Genomic DNA, 6,024 nt, shown 5'->3' with positions numbered 1-6,024 from the left:
AGTTTCTGGCCTTCAATATTCTCAGCTACACAAGGGAAAACATTAATATTTTGGATATTTATGGATTTATATAACTGATACATCAGAATATATGTCTTGCTGTTGGGAAGTTTGTTGCAATGGGAATTGATAAAAAGGAGATAATAAAGGAGATTTTTTTTTTGCTATTTATATATCTGTCTTCCTATACTAGAGTACAAGCAGGGATTGAGAGTTGTGTATTTCTTTATATACCTGTAGTCAACTCAGATTTAATGCAGAAAAACATGGTTTTACAAATATTTGACAATTTTTTCTGTTATTTTTTTCCTGTATGAATGATGTGCTATTTTTCAAGAGGTAATAAATTCCTAAGAAGTTTGTCTCTATCAACATAAAAAAATAGACTCTCCTGCTCCTTGAATCACATTTTCACAAAAATTCTTACACTTAGTAAGTGAAAAACACAACATTCCATTTTCCTTTGATGTGTTTGTGTTTGTCAGAGCAGTCTTCTTGGGGGTTGATGCCACCGACAAGAGCTGTTAAATCTCCAGGATTGCCTCAGAAAGATGTTCTTCCTACACACCTATTTAATCATGGGTCTTTTCTCAGTTTAGTAAAAGAATCAAGAACTCAGAAGACCACATTTTCCTGGATTCCCCAGTCCTTCCTAGTTTTAGAGTTCCTGGCATAGCGAAAGCTATACAGCTAGCAACAGGGCTAATGCTGGGACCTAAACCAAGGAGAGACAACCCATCTAGCAGAGCCTATGTATGTCTCCAGTTGCAGAGTAGAGGAGGTAGAAAGTACCTACATTCTGTACTAAACAGTAGGTGACTGCTATGTTCATGAAGTGAACCTTGAGTTTCAAGTTTCAGGTTAAGCACACTCCTGGTTCAGAAGAGAGAAACTGTGATTTTTTTCCTGCTATGCCTGCCCATGTTACAGCACCTGTCCAGGGTAATGAGTTAAGCAGATCCAAGACTGGGGGTTGGAGGCATTTCTCTGGCTTGTGAAAGGATATTTGGTATCTATGGACATGTCTGACCACCTGACCAGACCATACTCTTTTGAGCTAAGAAAGAGTTCTTTGAAGGGTGTTTTATGACTGTCTCTAATTTTTCTATCATTCATATGAAGGTTATTTTACGATGTTTTTGTTGGAGGGTTACCCAAGAATAGTGTTATGCCTGCTTATGAATACTTATTACCAGATCACTGTCAAACATCAGCAAGGTTTTAATGTTGATTTAAATTTGAAACTGTATCATTATAAAGTAAGAAAACGGTTAGCAATATCTTTCACAAACAAAACCCTTCCCTCTCTCCACATATGGCAGTTATTTTCCTTAACTCTATATTTGAGATGAAAATAATACTGGGAGCTTTGCAGATCACTATCTTGGAAATTTTCATCTTTCAAATTCTTGGAAGTGTCTTTTTGTAGAGATAGGGACCTTATGAGTTCTAATCAACTCTTTACATATTCCTTTTAACATCTAGCAAAGATGGCAGCCATACTCATTGAACACAAATACCATTAGCAAGCACAGACCTCTAAAAGCTGTGGGTCAGTTTAAGTTACAATTTTGGTTGGATGCTGCAACATTGACCTACATGGCAGAAGAAAAGTTACAGGAAGTTTCCTTTTTACCAGGAGCCACTGTCAGCAGATTCAAGATTTCCTGTATCTCAACGTCTTAACGCCCAGACCTAGAATCTTATCGATGTCACTATTCTTGATCAAGTTAAATTAATAAAGCATGGATCACTGTCAAATACTTTATCAATCAGGCACAGTGTGAACTATCTTGATGTTATTTCTAATTTCATATAATTCAAAAATGACTATTCAATGATCCTCTAGGTTTGTAGAGGGACAAACAACAAAAACAACAAAAAACCCCACAAGACAACAGCAAAACTAAAAATAAGCTAATACACAGAAAAGACAATAACCAGAAAATGGAAGTAAAGATACTTTTGTTAAAGTGAGAGGTCCAGTTTAAAGAAACAAACTGCTAGCTACAAAGGCAATAATTTTTAAGATGGTCCAAGATCCAATTGTATAACTTTGAACAATAAAATTGGCATAGTAAGAGGCAAGTTGTGTAACCATAGACACAGGGAGAACTGTGAGAGCCAGTGAATGAATGAGAGAATCAGCCAGGTCCTAGCTACAGTGGATTTATCAAGTTTTTCATTCCAAGAGGAAATACCAGCCCTAGAAAAGTCAGCAGAGATTCAGAAAAATAATGGAGTTCTTTCAAGAACTGTTCATTTGTCCTGGATCTATGTAAGGGTTGTTTTAGGACTTAAATGACTCCGAATCATCTCTTCTCCTTGCATGGAGTCTCAAAACAACATTCCATTACAATGCTCGGGATACCTGAATTTTCATATTACTTGATATGTACTTTAGAATGTTCACCAAAATATCAGGAGGAAATTGGGGAAATGTATTCCAGAAAAGGAACTGTTATTAGAGAAGTTAGGGAAATCTAATTGTTATTGGAAATTACAAGACAAAATCTGTGCCAAGAATATAGAGGAGTATAGTAAAACTTAAAATGAAAAGGTATTAGACTTTAAATAATTTTATCAAGTGCAATCATTTTTATATGCTTAATCAGGGAATATATGCTTTAGGCATTAGGACACAATGTAAGCTTATGAATAAAAGTGCAACCTACCGTATAACTATAAGAAAAGGATTGAAAGTGGTGGGAAACTGTGGGGAGGGGTGTAGGGAGGTGGGGAGGTGGGACTGACAGTAGTCAATATCTACCTGGGGAAGGAGGTGGCACACCTCATGGATAAGGGTAACTGCACAGTGAATATTTGTATACCTAGCCCTGAATTGTACCCCACAATTTTAAATAAAAATTAAAAGGGAAAAAAATAAAATAAAATCATCATGAGGATTAAATTTTTTTTTTTAAAAAATGCAATCTGTGAAGTTAGACTGCTAGTAATCACATCTTGTTCCAGGCCAGGTGCAGTGGCTCATGCCTATAACCCCAAAACTTTGGGAGACTCAAGTGGGAGGATTGCTTACACTCAAAAGTCTGAAACCAGGCCGGGCAACAGGTGAAACCTTGTCACCACAAAAAATAAAAATTACCAGGCATTGTGATGAGCCATGATGGATCACGCCATTGCACTCCAGCCTGAAAAAACAGTGAAACTCCCACTCGGAAAAAAAAAAATCTGCTACATTACTTCTAGTTACAAAGTCTTTGGGAAGTTATTTTATCCATGTGCTCATGTATTTTAATTGAGGAAATATATATAATGTACTTAAAATAGTATCTGAAACATAAGACATGTTCAGTAAAATGTTAATAATCATTTTTAAGTATAGTAACAAAATTTAGTTTGCACAATTTCAAAATTATTTTAAGTTGACAGTTATTTTAAAAGTGTTACAGTAAAAAAAGTCTCTTTTGTCAAAGATTAATTAACATTATTTTGCAAGATGTTTTCCAAAATTGGAATATATTACCTTAGGAATAGAGATAGCTGTAAACAAAGTATTTATATAAATATATGGATATATAAATATAAAAACAAAGAATGTATATATATTTCTTGTAAAATATATTTTTAAAATACAAATACATTTTGCCTTTAGATATTCCTGATTTTCGTTTTCTTCCTCTAGACTCCTACTGTTATTAATTACTTCTGCCACAGGGTACTCAACAAAACAGTTAGAGATGAAGTCTGAATGAAGAGGAAATTTCTTAAATATACAGAAGAGGAGCAGTGGTAATCCTTTTAGCATGAGATGGGTAAGATACAGATGGGAAATGAGAACAGGAAAATTATAATCATGGGGGTCCCAATTCCAGCTGCACATTCTCTAGCCCTTGTTCAAAGTGTCAGGGTATGAAAAATAGAAACTCGATGTGTTTAGAGAGGGAAGTTACAAACAAGGAGACATTAATACCTATACACTATTTCCTGCTTGAACATCTGGGGAAGATTTCCTCGCATAATATCTCATGATAACATGAAAGTGCAGTATTGGTGTAAAAGTGACCATGTGGCATGTTTAGTCAGAGAAGAAGAGCACTCTCTTATTCTGTCCTTTTTCATAAGGCACAAAGGGATTTAGGAATTATTTACAGTCCTATAGGGAACATACCAAGTATGGAGATTGCTTGCTAGGGAAGTAAAGGAGTTATCTTGACTAGGGACAAATGACTATAGCCGAAGATCATAAAAACAAATGTTAGGGTAAGAGAAGAGAACATGAGTAAAAGTTTAGGACTTGTTAAGTAAGAGACAAGGTTATGAGTGGGTTGCTAATTGAATCCAAGAGAAATAACCAGTTAATATTCAGCAAAAGATGCAGAAAGAAAGGAGTTCCACACAGATTGAGGAGGTAAGATAAAATTTTCCAACCTGAGTCAGTCAAGTAACAGCATTTAGGCCAAAGGCCCCCCCAGTGTGCTCACCCAATCCTCAGAGGGAGATGTCAGCTTCCTCCTTAATGCAGGTGATAAAAAAATGACATAGGAATGAGTGGGCAGAGACCTGCAGAGAAAAGAATTTATCTAGCAGAAAATATTAGCTGTTGGGAGCCGGCCGTGGAGGCCTGCCTGAGCATTAGGGATCCAGGCGGGTTGCGGACCCTGAGACCACCAGGCTGGTTCAGGAGCTGAAGGCCCATTCCCTTCTCCTTTCTTTGTTGTTTAGCGTTACCCACTGGCAGGGACTTTTATGATCTAAGTTTTGAGAATATGACAGGCATGACTGACTCTAGAGATCCAATGTTCCCGTTTCTCACAGACTGTGGTTTCGGCTTTAAACTTAACACAGTTCAAACTCAGATCACATTTGGGAGCCTTATACATAATACAAGCTTCTTTATAAGATTTAAAAATATATTTATAAAATTAGTATATACATTTAGAAGGCTGTTTCCAGCGTTAGATGGTATAGATTATTATCTAGGGTTACCAGAAATGGCCCAGCACAAACTTTGGGCTGGGCCACATTCTTTAGGAACTGGTTTAAGCCATACTTAAGAGTTGTTTATAGTACAGGTAAAATTAGCACAGATAAGAAAGGTATTAGGATTTTAGTCAGTTATATTGCTTTTGAGGAATATAAACCAAGCATGAGGAACAGTGAGATAACTTTGGGATTGTCCTTCCTCATGCTTGGGAAAACGCCTGGTGGGTGGGGGATGTGCCTCACCCACCTGGCCTTGTGCTCATGTGAAAGTCTTGTGATTTAACATGTGAAAGTTTGGGATAAAAGACTCACGGCTGGTCCCAATAAGCGGCTTCTGCTCATTTCACTGAACAGTTGTCCACTTTCTTTCTTTCTCTTTCTTCCTCCTTATATCTATACCTCCATCTTGCTTTCTTTTAATATCTATCCCTACTACAGAATCGGCTTCTGCACTAGACAGAGTCCAGTCTCTTTCTTCCCTTCTATTTCTTCAGAATATTCACCGACGCTGCCCCACCTTCCAGGGACCCTCTAAATCTCTTTTGGGGGGCTGGCCCCCCCATAATCAGCTTCCAATTGACAAAAAGTCATTTGAATAGATTAAAGTACAATGCAGCAAAGATATTTTTCAAACTCAGAAGGATTAATTGACCTTTAAGTGGAAAGCTGGTTGAAACAATCATTAATATAAATAGGGCCCCTTGAAGTAAAATAACATATATTTACATCAATATATAATTTAAAATTCTTACCTCACACCAAGAACACCAACAGCAATAAACAAATAGAACAATGAAGAAATAACTATAACATAAAATGAAACAATAATAGCCCTGGTAAAAATGCTAATTGTGAAAACAAATTGCCCCATCATTATTTTCTCATTATTTAAAATTCTTATCTCAATTTTCTCATCTGCAAAATTAAATGATTGTGATTTCTCCTATGGAGTTGCTCTGAGGACTAACAGTGAGAATCACTACCTAAGGCTTCCAAGGTACTGGCATATATCAGGCATCTGATAAATATAAACTAAGTATTATTTTAATGACTACTATTATTATTTCAGTGGTGATT

Source organism: Carlito syrichta, unplaced genomic scaffold, assembly GCF_000164805.1.
Source record: "Carlito syrichta isolate Samal-C Ts95f unplaced genomic scaffold, Tarsius_syrichta-2.0.1 Scaffold309193, whole genome shotgun sequence".
Taxonomy (NCBI): Eukaryota; Metazoa; Chordata; class Mammalia; order Primates; family Tarsiidae; genus Carlito; species Carlito syrichta.
Note: the sequence above shows the minus strand (reverse complement) of the source record.